Consider the following 14,509-nt stretch of genomic DNA (forward strand, 5'->3'; position numbering starts at 1 on the left):
TTCTAGGCTCTCTATCAGGCGTGTTACACATATTCTCAGCAATAGATCGACTGATAGCTTGAGAAAATGTTGCCAAGTCACCTAAGTGAGCAGGCACCGTGGGTGAAGGAGCTTGAGAAACTACATGTGGAGTAGGTATTGGAATTGGGCTTGGCGCATAGGAAGCCCTTGGGTTCCACGTTTGGTACGGTGTTGTGCCATGTGGTAGCCCAAAGTTCATATATGTGGTCCTAGGCATAGCAGATGTCGGATGTGACATGCTAATGCTAGCCGGTATTGTCCCGTTGAAATAAGAGCTTGGGTGTTGCGGTTGTGAAGCATAGGTTGTTGAAACAATGGGAGGGGTAGGAACTACATGAGTACGAGGACCCATAGGTGCATATAATTGATACACACTTGTAGGGGCTGTTGTCGGCATTGAGCTACCATGTAGCGGTGCTTTACTAACAAATGAGATCCATGGCGTGTTTCTTGGCATGCCCATCATTGGGGTAGGCATGGTAGTCCTGGTGTCAGCAAGGGAAAGATGAGCTAGACTTGGAAAGGTAAAGCTATCACTTGTGGGCTCAGATTGCATTGAGACCCCTGGCAAAACAACATATGGAGGATCCATCGGACTTACCGAGGGAGCCTCCATTTGCTATAATACTGGTTGTTTAGCCTCCCCTGTATCCAAGAATCTCATGAGACCTGTTGAAGGCATGTGGATCCCCTTGTTCTGTCTCTCTAGCTCAATAACCCTATGAATGACCTCACAAACTCTTTGTCGTTGATCCTTCACACTAGTAGCACACGTTGTGGATTATAGGACATCTAACCAACCCACGTGATAGGTGTGACCTGTATATAGGTCGGGTGTCAGTGAGGGAAAGAATCACTAGCCGCTATGTTTGGGTCTTGGTTTGTACTACCTTGGGTCCCCGCCGAGGGTCCGGAGCCTAAGGTAGGTGGATATTGAGAGCTCACATAAGTAGAAATGCTCGCTAGTTGCTCGGCCTCTACCACACAACCAGAGCACAGATGCACGTACCTTTGGCACCCTACAAGCGTTGGCGAATACCCACGAAGGTTAACCGCTTTGTTTTTTTGGGCATTTTGCACCGCGTTTTCACTCATTTTTTGATGTTTTTTAATGTTTCTTTTAATGATCGGTTTTTGGATTAGAGCGTGTGATAGCTTGAAACAAGCGTATCGATCAGGGGGTCGTGGTGTGCTTTATAACACATCATTCAATTACCCGAAGCTCTGTTGGTTCTCAAAAGGGTCGATTTTTACTTATGCGTGAGGCTAAAATAAGTAATTTTAAAGGGTGACTGAGGCCTGAGGCTGAGCGTGAGCTTGGGCTTGGGCATGGGGAATATTCCCGATCTTGGTCCTACTTTATTTTTTTTAAAATTTGGATAAGGTCGCCGTGGCCGCACCGCGTGCACGAGTATAGACACACCTAACCTATCTACTTACAACTAACAGAGCTACTGTTACATACTAACACAATACTACAAAAAATAATTAACTAACATATCTACTTATTGTACCTTACAGAACTAACATTATAGCTCTACTACCTTAATTCTAACACGTTATGAACAGAAAACACAATACTTTCCAACACCTTATTAACAAAACAATACACTATAGCAAAACAAAGGTCACAAATCCTTTTGAACAAGCCACACACCTTCTTTATAAACTTTTCCTACATTTCATAATGCACCACAAAGCGGCATGGAGTGCTACTCAAGCTTAATGCAAGGCATTTCCCCGGCAACGGTGCCAAAAATGTGTGCGTCTGTCACACGTGTCAATGCAAGGGACTTGCCGTACATTGTGTGCAAGCCATAAATGGTTGCAAGCACACAACCAGACTAATCTAGAAAGCTCAAGAGAGCAAGGGTGTGTCACTCACCACCCTACGCTCGCCTTTGTGGAGGATTCCTCGCCCTGAAGAAGAAGGAGCTACCGTCGTGCCGTGCTCAACCGCCTCGCCGCCGCCGTGCCGTCATCGCAATGCTCGATCACTCATACACTCTCTCTCTCTCTCTCTCTCTCACACACACACACACACACACACACACACACACACACACACACACACACACACACACACACACACACACACACACACACACACACACACACACACACACACAAGCAGATGAAGAAGAAGATGGAGATGGAGCAAGAGCACTCTTCAATTGCACAAATGAGAGAATGAGTGATTTTTAGAATTAGGTGACTTTTATATGAGCTCGCCCATTCACAATTGGGTGCCCATGCTTAGCCAACTAACCCTTGAATATTCCAGTTAGAGTGCACCTCTCATCGGAGATCACTCTTACCCTTTTTCTATTGTACCAACAAGCCCGGCCCATGACTACTAGAAGTGGATACCAGTGGTTAACATTGCATTTCTATATATCTGATGAGAAGCAACATGATACTTTGTTTGTGCTGCATTGCTTTATGCTTCAAAACAGGTGGCCAAAAGATCAAGGTCACCATTTGCGATATTATTGGGTGTGGCCAGATGGTGAAAAATCGCAATTCAAGCCCGGGGGATTCACTCTATATACAGAACGGGATGCCACTTGCGAGCGGACAACTTTGATAAAACCCCTATATACGACTCATATTAGGGAATATGACCCCCCTTTCTACGCTTATACGATAATCAATGAAGAAAACTATCATACCCCTATCTTACATATAAAATTTAGGTCTCACATTATCTAATTGAGTAAAACTAGTTAAAGAGTGTGTAGCATAGTGATTTGCAACATACTAAGGAACCACTTTTGTTGATAACTAGATGTACCCTCAATGTGTCTTAGTTGGAATTTCAATCTATGTGCTCAATTAGCCTGCATCTATCCAAAGCCGATGTAAACCAACCCTTGACCTGCTCCAAATGAGCCCTTATCTATGACCAGCTTGATGCCAAATTTGATGTGTAACCTGGGAAAAAAGACTTCCCCTAAATTTATATGAGTTCTAGGGCACATTGGTGACCAATCGTTATAAGTAATCAATCTGGGTGAGTTCCCCCCCTAAATATGATACCCCTCTCCCTTATTTTTAAGCTTGGGAGATAAATTATTCGGGGCTGCCCCTAACTTATACACTTATGTAACTTGTTAAAAAACCCCCCTCCCTTGCACTTACGTGGTGTGATAAGTTTTCCATGGTGAATCCCCCGAGAATTCAAGGCACATCGGCCTTTTTACTTTGTTGCCATGTACCATCAATTGATAGGCTTGCACATGATGTGGAACTTCTCCGCATCGGGTCATGGAAAAGGGGAGCACAATGGAGTTAGTGTTGTCATCAGGAGAACACTAACGCATGAGGAGCTGAAACCAAACGGGGCATAGATGAAGGGTGCAGCTGATGTTGTTAATTTTCTAAAGGCAAAATTTGGAGACACGGCTAAGTCACACAGATCTAACACATAGAGAGTGTTTTGGCTGGTTTCAAAGGACGAATGCAATGGGATATCCAGTGGGAATGTCAACAAAATTAAGGCTTGCGTGCGACCCATTGTGTAGATGGTTATTCACCTGAAAATCCATGCGCTCTATGTCTTCGTACACTCTCATGATTTTGTGATGCATGTTTACGTGGGCAATGGAGGAGATGCAAGAGCAAGAAATACATTGAAGAATGGAAATACATATCCATTGTACTGGTTCAAGAGGTGGACAATGAGGATAGTGAGGAAGAGGAGGGATCCAGGGAGGATGATAGAAACATGAAAACTGTAGCAATGAGATTGGACATCAACTTGCCAATGTACGAGGGAAACCCACAAACAATGTGTGAAATGTTGTCCGTTGGGGACAACTTTGTAGTGAAGGCATTTGAAGGTGATGAGGAATTTTATCTTTTGAAATGCACCAAAGCCATGTAGCAAGCACACAAATCACAAAGGGATAAGTGGCACAACAAGATTGTTAGAGGTGGACTTGTGGTTGAAGGCTTGTACTATGGCCAAGTGGATGGGAAATGTGATACATATAGCCTTCTTGATCCTACACCACCAGTCATGATCTATTCCCACCTTGAAAGAGCCATATGAATTCCGATGCAGCCTATGTCTGGACTCCAAAACATGTTTATTTTAACCAGTAAGGTCTATCAAAATGTATACAATAGTATGCCGTATGACAACGATGGAGAAGAGGATGAGGGAATTTGACCCATCCCCATCTATGCCATTTGGGAGATTTAGTAGTTTGTACTAGGTCTACCATTCAAGCTTGAGTAATTTGTCCTTCCGTCCCTACCTCCACTATGTATGCACTTCACATGCTACACTGTTGAGGTTAGTAATAAAACATAATTTACAAGAACTTGAGAAACAGTGAGTTACAATTGTCTTACAATGAGAGACCACTGCCAAATTTGGAACTTACTAGTATTGGTAATTGTAACTTCTCGAGCTCACAATCAAAGTTCGTATAATCGATCTTCTATAACATAGAATCACCCTACAATGAGAAGACCAGTACCAAATTTGATACTTACTAGTACCAGTACTTCAAGCCTCAAAAGCTTCAAATTTGGTACTGTTATTATAACTTTCCAAGCCCATAATAATTTTTTTCCAAGATAAGCTTTCTCCAAAATAATATTTCTTCTACAATCAGTTTGTAGTCCAACCTATAAGATTTGTTTTCCCAAAATAAGCTTTCTTCTACAATCACCCTGAAGTGAGTTGACCAGCACCAACTTTTGTATTGGTATACCTAACTTTCTCAGCCCATAATATTGTTGTTTTCCAAAATAAGCTTTCTTCTACAATCACAGTGTAGTGAGATGACCAACACCCAATTTGGTACTTTACAGTACCAAATTTGGTAGTTGCCAATGACAATATCAAAAGCACCAAATTTTGTACTAGTGTACCTAACTTTCCCAACCCATAATATTGTTCTTTTCCAGAATAAGCTCTCTCTAAAATAAGCTTTCTTCTACAATCACCCTATAGTGAGATGAGCAACACCAAATTTGGTACTTTACAATACCCAATTTACCAATACCAAAGCCTGAACGTTGTCAGTCCCAGTACCAAAAGCTTCAAATTTGATACTGGTAATTATAATTTCCCGAGCCCATAATGGTAAATTTTTCCAAAAAAAACAAAGTTTGTACAATGGAGCTTCCATGAGTTACAATCACCCTACAATGAGAAGACCAATACCAAATTTGGTTCTTACCACTACCAAATCCAAAGATCAAGACAAAACGACAACAGAAGCATATTATAAGAAAAATGACTAAATGGACATTTTTGGATTTTCATTTTCACATAAAGAGGAATACATAGCACACTGCACCAAGAAAATTTTCTTTCTTTGTTCCACAAATCATGGGTTGATAGGGGGGTCAAAGCGATAAGTGTATCCCACTCAATGAATCAAATAATCAGCAACGAGAGGGCTAATGTCGTCTTCGGCTATATGTTGTTGGGTAGGGAGCAAAATTCGAGCCCTCCAGCCAGGGCTTGACCAAGTCTGTGAGGTAGAAGGAGTAGTAGGGATCAAGGTAAGAAGCCTCATACGACTGAATGGCCAGACAATTCTCATAATCATTTCTAAGAGACTTATATCTACAATCATCTACACGTATGGTAGTGCTGGCATTTTACAATGGGTGTTTTGCCCACACTGATCTCAGCAGCTTCAAGAAAACAGGCTTATCACCAACATCTCCTAGCACACTTGGACATCAAGGATGTTGGGTAGCCACATCTCACAATCTTCTTGGATGAGCACATTTGCTGTAAGACTACGGGAAAGTGAAGCAGAATTAATGACAGTACACACTGGTAATTAGCATGAGTCCAGAAGAGGGTCGTACATATACCTTTGACCACTTGTTTACTACGACAATATGGTAGGTAGGTTCCCAAAAAGTGCATTAGATTTTCTCTTCTACAACAGGACCATATCATATTATCTACTTGCGTAGACAACTTTACAAGCACATCCATTGCATCCGGCCGAAGGCACACCATAACTTTTGATCCATATGAAATACAAATGGTCTCACCTCCTCTGGGAGGTGCAAAAACTGCATCTCTGGTGGTGGTTGGTTGTAGCTCTTTAAGAGCACACCATTCACATCAAATACAATCAATCGCCTGCCTATAGCCATAACATCTTTTGGTAGCTATGTGTCAGCAGATTTTTCCTTTAGACACCATGGATCAATTTCTATAGTGCCAATAATATTTTGAGCCAATTAGCACACAATGAAGATCCTACAAAAGCTTACTTAAAGAGTCAATTCAAAGATCAAAGGTCCGAGCATAATATAACAAGAAAAATGTAACCTGTACTTAAAACATATGGTAATAGATGGAAACCAAAATATATTCTCAGCGCATTCCATACTGGCAAGGTCCTCCACATCCTTGACAGAAACCTGTTCTCGTCTAGGCCCACCATTCTTCACACCCATCATGTCTGTTCCTTACACATCTTGGCTTGCAAGTGTCACATCTTCCCCATATGCACAATCACAAATGGCTCACGCAGTCAACATCGTAATCCAAAAATAGAAAGCCTCAACATTTTGGAAATAGTGGCAAGTTACCCTTTACAATATAATGCCCACTGATATACGCTTTTGCCACTGCAAGAATTACCATGCCACACCCCTCTTACACACCTGTGCCACTAGTATGCAAAAGTGCACTGAAGCAGAGAGGGTGGTTTTGGTGCATGCACTCTAACATGAAGTTTCCCACAACATACACTGCCTCTAGACATGCAGCACACATGCCAAATACATGGATTGTTTTGTCAATATCTACAAGGGGTGGCATGGGGAAGAGGGTGAACCTCTTTCCGTGCTTCACTTCCTTAAGCATCCCATTCACAAATTGGCAATGGAACTGTCCCTCCTTGCAGAGGACTCCAACTTGTCATGTTGTGTCTGTTACACAACAAAAGAAAAATATTTAATCTCACAAAACATGCCATGTGCTAGACATTGCACACAAAATATCATTCACTGCACTAGAAATACCCATGAAAATTTGTACTTGCTACCTAGATTCAGAACCACTAACACTACCAAGCAAAGTACCAAGGAAGTAACTAGGCACTAGTACAAAAAGTAACTAGAGATAGTACCAAAAATAGTAGAATGCAGGACTTAAAAACCACCCAAGAGACTATGGAAAAGTACTAAAACTAAACGATTGGCACTATGCCGAGGAAGTACCAAGGCAATCCAATCCTACAATGATAAGGTACAAGGCACTACCAAAACAAAGCAAGGACCAAAACTACCTACAAAAACTTTAAAAAATTGTACCTAAGAGTCCAAGGGTATTGTATGCACCAAAGAGATAAAGAACATACAAAGGCATCTTCTAGTCAAAGCTAGATTTGGTACTATAACAGGAAAGCACCAAGGTTGTACCATCCTAGATGTCTAAGTACCCAGGCACTTCCAAGACAAAGTAAACATATCAAATCTAGCTAGAAGCAATACCAAATATAGTTGGAGTCAATACCTATAAATCCCAAAGAGACCATGGAAAAGTACCCATTTCATCCCTACAATAATTAAAAGTACCAAACAATATTGTATGCACCAAAGACCAAGGAGATGCCAAGGCAGTCCTGTAGAAAGTTAGGATAGGTGGTATATCACGGGAGCACCAAGGCAGCTAGAGATAGTACCAAAAATACTAGAAGGAAGGAATTGAAAACTACCAAAGAGACTATGGAAAGGTACCAAGACTAAACAATTGGCACTATGCCAAGGAGGTACCAAAGTGATCCCATCCTACAATGATAAGGTCCAAGGCACTACCAAAACGATGCAAAGGACCAAAACTAACTACAAAAACTACCAAAAAGAGTACCAAAGAGTCCAAGGGTACTTATGCACCAAAGAGATTAAGAACATACCAAGGCATCTTCTAGTCAAAGCTAGATTTGGTACTATAACAAGGAAGCACCAAGGTAGTACCATCCTAGTTGTCATAAATACCAAAGAGACCATGGAAAAGTACCTGAGACAACCCTACAATCATTAAAAGTACCAAACAGTATTGTATGCACCAAAGACTAGGGAGATGCCAATGAAGTCTAGAGAAAACTATGATTGGTGGTATATCAAGTAAGCCTCAAGTACCAAGACAAAGTAAACTACCAAAGTTAGGTAGAAGTCGTACGAAAATTAGCTGGGGTAGTGTAAATATAAATACCAAGGAGACCATGGAAAGGTTCCAAAGCCAATCCTACAGTAGTCAATAGTGACAAAGAGTATTGTATGCACCAAAAACCAAGGATGTTGATGTACAAGGGAAACCTTTGACTATATACAGTCCAAAATTGCAAGATGCATTACCAAAATGCATTACACAATTGCCAATGAAGTATCAGATGTCCCTAAATGTAAAACAGAGGAGTCCCTAGTCAGATAGACAAAGTAGGACCAAGGGAGCATTTACCATACCTGCTCGTGATCAAGATCCATTTGGAGCTTTTTCATGTCCTCCATGACCCTTAGGCATTGTAGCTGCGTTGGTTTTCTACAAGATCAGCTTCCACCTCCTTCACCTCGTCATCATTAATTGGAATTTGGTTTTGAAGTTCTTGCAGTCGTGCTGTATACAATTCAATGTCCACCTTTATTTGCTTGGCGACAACGTTGGAGCCCTCACACCTAAGTAGTTCCTCCTTTTTTAGCTGGATCGAGGTCCTCATCTCAAAGAGCCTATCCATAGTGTGCTTGCTCTTGGTCGGCATCCTCTCCACCAATAAGTCCAAATCAGTGACATAGTCACAAACTGACAAATTATGCCGATAAGAAGCATTCTGCCCGCGATCTTCGTGCACAAGTTTTTGCCAAACTATCACCAAACTTGGCCCATGACATGATGTGGCCTGCGAGGTCTTTCACCACAGCATGGTGCCTCTCAAATGTGTACCTTCGAGCAAACTTCTCTGTAATGTCTCCACAATATGGTGGTGCTCGATACACCTTGTGGAAGAGCAGCCCACAATCATCTATGAAGCGAGGGTGCACGTGATAAAGATAAATCTTGGCACCTTTGTTGTGCTTAAACTTGAACACTGTTAACCACTGATCCATATAAAATTGGGAGTCCCCCCCCCCCCCCCCCCCCAAAAAAAAAAAAGAAAAAAAGAAAAAGAAATATGACATCTTTTGTTTTATGGCCATAACAAAGCAGCACCAATTAGGTGAATTCAAAATTGGTCTTTTTTTTGTACCACCAATACGTGCTTTCACCCAAAACTCCCAAGATGATTTCTTCATTGAGATCTGTATGTGCCATGATGTGGAATCACCGCAAGAAGATGTTATCGTCAATGTTGATTACGACATTGGCTTGTCCCAAAATAACCATTGTTCCTCTATTAGCTGCTCGGAGCTCAATCTTCGTCGATTCTATCATGGAATTTGATAGTTTGAGGTATGTAAAATAACACATAGCATTAATGCGTGCTCTAGTATCTACAAGTGCTCTTTCTCTTATTCCATTGGCAAGCTGAACATAGATGTGTATATCGATTCCTCCAAGCCAACTCTGATTGATCTAGACTACTTAGATAGGAGGGGATGGTGTTTGTGGGTGCCAAATTGGAGCATTGTTTTGTCATTTCTTGCACTTTAAAATCCACAACCTAGCTTCCTCCTTTGCTTGTTCTTGAATTGAGATTTTTGCTTCCTTGCCTTTGCTTCGTGAATCTTTCTCCAACATTTTTACAGTGAGAGGTAGATGGTATTTCTTTAATATGAACCTATTGATCCAGTTAGGCATCTCCTCTCCTTCCAATGTTGCAAGTTGTATGGTGCCACTTGGTGATATATCATTGATCACAAATGGGCCATTATCACGCTTTCTCAATTTCTTAGAGTGTTGCAATAAGTCATCCAACAAGAGTTTGGTAAAGAGTGACATTGGCAGGATCACCACCATCATGAAGACTCAATTTACGAAATTGTTTCCATGGGAGTAGCAATAGGCCTACAGTCCTCAACTCCAAACTTTCATAGTAATGATTCTATGCAGCTTGTTTGACGCAAGGCAATACCACAATTGCTTTGCTTAAATTGTATACCCAAGTAATGATGCAATAGCCCCAAATATTTCATCTTGAAATTAGCATTCAAATCATCCTTAAGCTCAACATTATGTGTCTTGTTTGGACCAATGATCAATAAATCATTCACATATAGAACAACAATGAGAAGTACATCACCCTCATGCTTTACGTACAAAGTGTTACAAAAAAGCCTCATTTGATTGAATGAGTGTCAGCTTTGTCATACCAAGCACAAGGAGACTGCTTCAACCCATACAAAGCTTTCTTACATTCACACACTTTATCCTCTCATCCTTTCTTGACAAAATTGCGAGGCTGCATTACATAAAATTCCTCAAATATGTCACCATTCAAGAAAGCAGTAACAATGTCTAATTGATGTACATTGCATCCAAAATGAGTTGTCAATGCACATAGAAAATGCATAATAGTCATACAAAAAGTGGGAGCAAAAGTCTCTTCATAATATATGCCTTTCTGTTGTGCATAGCCATATGGAAAAAGTCGAGCCTTATAGCAATCAATCTCACCATTCCACTTGCGTTTCAACTTGTAAACCCACTTTGTACCAATGGCCTTTTTGCCAAGAGGCAAATCGCATAAAGTCCATGTGTCATTTTGTATAAGTGAATCATATGTTGGCTGCATGGCAGCCATCCAATTTTTTTGAATTTTGCGCTTCATCAAAAGAGAAAGGTTCCTCTACATCATCACATAAGCTAGAAATAGCCAAAGCATAATAATATGATGCATAAGAAGCATGGAAAAAACTTGAACGAGTACGACTAGACAAAGAGGCATCCAATTTACTGTGACGCAAAGTATGCACCAACCATTTTGGCATACCTCTAGCCTGCTCATTCTCAGCCCTTTCCACATCAAGTACATCATGTACATTACATCAATAATAGGCTGATCCGTAGCATTTTCAAAAACATCGATAGGCTACACATTTGCCTCATTGGGATTTACAGGTCAAGTTTTCACCACTAAAAAGAGGCAACAAAGTATCATAGATGTCATGTGAGCTTACATTACTATCTCTAGTACATGACAGCAAAGGCTGAACAAAATTTTCCACAAATACAACATGACGTGAAACCAAGATACTCTTCATTTGTGGACGGTATAACCTATAACCTTTGTTTTCAATAATATAACAAAAGAAAATGCAGTTGATAACCTTATCATCCCTTTTTATGCACTACGTTTGTGGCAGCAAAGCATAAGCCAAACATCCAAAAAGGTGCATGTGATCAATAGATGGCTTTCTATCATGCCATGCTTCATATGGAGTCATAGACAAAAAAGATTTTGTAGGACACTTGTTAAGTACATAAGTGGCACACATGATGGCTTCAAGCTAAAACAAATGTGGCAAAGCTTGACTTTTGACTATACATTGTGTCATTTTTGTAAGCGACGTGTTTTTCCTTTCAGCAACACCATTTTGACGAGGTGTATATGGCACTGTAAATTGGTGTTTTATCCCACGACTAGCCAAAAATTCATTAAATTTATGAGACATATACTCCCCCCCTCAATGGGAACGGAGGGTGCCAATTGTACATTTTGAGACATTTTCAGCCATAGCCAAAAATTTCTTGAAGTACATAAACACTTTGGACTTTGCTTTAAGCGGATACACCCATGCATGCCCGAAGTAATCATCAAGGAAAGTCACCAAGTAAAGGTAATTGCCCAAGGACAGAGTTTGTCAATATGCACAAGTTGCAACCTGCATGTAGCCCTAATTGAACCATCCGTTAGAAACTTCACCCAAACTACAATTTTCACAAACATGCTTCACAGGTGCTTCAAGAGGTGGCAAAGAAGCAACCATGTCAATTTTTGCAAACGTAGCAAACTTGCAAAATTGAGACGTCCGAAACGTGCATGCCAAAGTTTTGTATCTAAAATAGCCTTTGAATTGGCAACTCCAGTTGCAAAATTTTGCCCACACTTGTCATACAAAGTGATCTTATAGAGCCCATGTCATAAAATGCTAGATGCAACAATTTCATAGCAAAACTGAGATCATGAACTGTACATCTATTATCCATAAATTTCACAACAAGACCCAGTCTAGCAAGTACAGATACAAACAAAAGGTTCTTTTTTATCCTAGGTACATAAAGTGCATCAATAAATGTGAAAGAGCTACCATTCACAACAGTTCAACACAATATTTCCAACTCACTTGATCAGATAAGAGGCATTGTTTGCACAAGTGACTGAATTCCCATGAGGGACATCCTTGAGAAAGGTAAAAAAGTCATGATGAGAGGTAATGTGCTTTGTAGCACAATTGTCAAAGTACCACACATGAGCATCTGTAGCAACTAACATACATGCATCGTGGATAAAAGGATCATAAGTGCACTCTGCACTAAAAGCTCATTATGCATCTACATCAACATCACAATCTCGTTTTAGAGAAGACTCTACAATCGATGCACTTGTAGTGGAACTAGCCTCTTTCTTCTTGGCCTCTTTTGCCTTCAATTTAGGATAGTGCTTGATCAAGTGATCATTAATGGAAATGCACGTTCTTTTTTCCCTTTTCACCAGAATTCCTAGACGAACTGCTGCCAGGAGAAGCATTAGGAACAAGATTTACCACTCACAAAAGAACCATGAGAAGTGGCTAAATTGTTGTTACCACTTTTTCTTTGAGCAGCAACAAAGGCAGTGTTCAACTACACACTGCTTAGCCCCATTTTTTTCTTGAAAGTGACTCTTGCAAAAATAACAATGTGCATAATGCCTGAAACTTGACAACATCATGATTTCCTTGAGTCATGATTCTTCGAGTACTAAAAAAGTCTGGTAAGAATCTGGCAAAGCATTAAGAACAGTTTGCACAAGGGAACTATCAAAAATGACTTCTCCTGCAAAAATAAGTTTCTCATTAATATCCTTGATACCAGCCAGGAAAGTGTCCATTTCATCTTTCTCATGCATAAATCTTTGATTCCAACTCTTTATGCAGCAATGCAATTTTAGCCTCATTGCAACTTGCATAACGACCAGCTTGAATATCCCAAGCCTATTTTGGAGATTTAGTTGAGCGAATGTGAGGAGTAAGAGTGCAGCTCATAGATAAGACAATCAATGCATGAGCACTCATCTCTAATATCCCAACGAGCTTGCTCAAATGTAGGCAAAACAGCTCTAGCAATAACAACCCTTCCACCAAAGCCTGCAACATCCTCAACATTGCCTGCATCCTCAGAAATAGGGCATACATTAATGCCTTACACAACATTCTATACGCTCTTTGACACAACAACATGTTGCATCATGTGATCCCACATTGGGTAATTGTCCCCATCCAATTTATCCTCAATAGCAAACATCTTGAACACATCTATGTTGTTGTCAGCCATGGTGAATGCTTGCAGCTGATGTGAAAAATGCTCAAAAAGAGGAGAAATGAAGGGGGACTAATGGGTGCTATATAGCACAACCCGAAGAAGATTTTAAGGGTGTTTTATGCAAAAAATGACACTGATAAATTTTTTGCACAAAATGAAATCACATGTGCGGTACTGCCTATAGTGGAATTGGAGGCCGAAATGAGCCCGAATGGAAAATTTGAGTAGACCAAGCTCTACTAGCTTTCCCAAAGTATTATTCGACTTGCTAACACTCACCAAAGCTCGCCCAAATTGGAGAAAGTGAGCAGGTGTGTGTTGACGATTTAGCCAGGGAGGACGCAACCTACTTTGATATCAATTGTTGGAAATAGGGTTGCATGAAAATACACACAGCTTGTAGAAGACGAAGAAGCTCAAGGTACACAACAGAGAGTAGTATTACTAGTGAAAAATGGAAAGATAAATTAGCCCTAGGGTGATGGGTGTATATACAAATACGCGGGGGAAAAAACCTCCTAGTGAGGGAAATGTTTTTCGGGCTGCTAAGTGTGTTCACATAGATCACTACCACATATGTATGGTAATATTTATTCCTACCCACCATACTCGTGTGCATGGAATATTAGATACAGAGGTTCCACAATGGAGTAGTATGGATGTGTAATTTTGGCCGTTTGGCTCAGATTGTACATGGAACGACCGATGACAAAGAAGTATTTGGTCGTTGTCTGCTAAGCTGATGAATCATGCAATGATGAGAGGCATCAAAGGTTCTGCTAGATGGAAAGAGGACCACACCAATGTGGTAGTCTACAAGATACTAATTTGCAAAAAGGAGAATATAATTGTGCGTTCATTGCTTGTCTCCCTAATGAAGAAGGGGCATTCAACATTAACGAGACCATTGAATTACTAAGAGAGGACACCTAGTTTGATTCGTTCAAGAAGGGTGAATGGGAAAACCAAGAAGATGGCACATCATTGAAATTTGAGAGGTAAAACGAAGCATTGTGAACTAGCAGATATGTAGTTTGATGT

This window comes from Adiantum capillus-veneris, chromosome 25, assembly GCF_014529385.1.
Source record: "Adiantum capillus-veneris isolate H3 chromosome 25, ASM1452938v2, whole genome shotgun sequence".
Lineage (NCBI taxonomy): Eukaryota > Viridiplantae > Streptophyta > Polypodiopsida > Polypodiales > Pteridaceae > Adiantum > Adiantum capillus-veneris.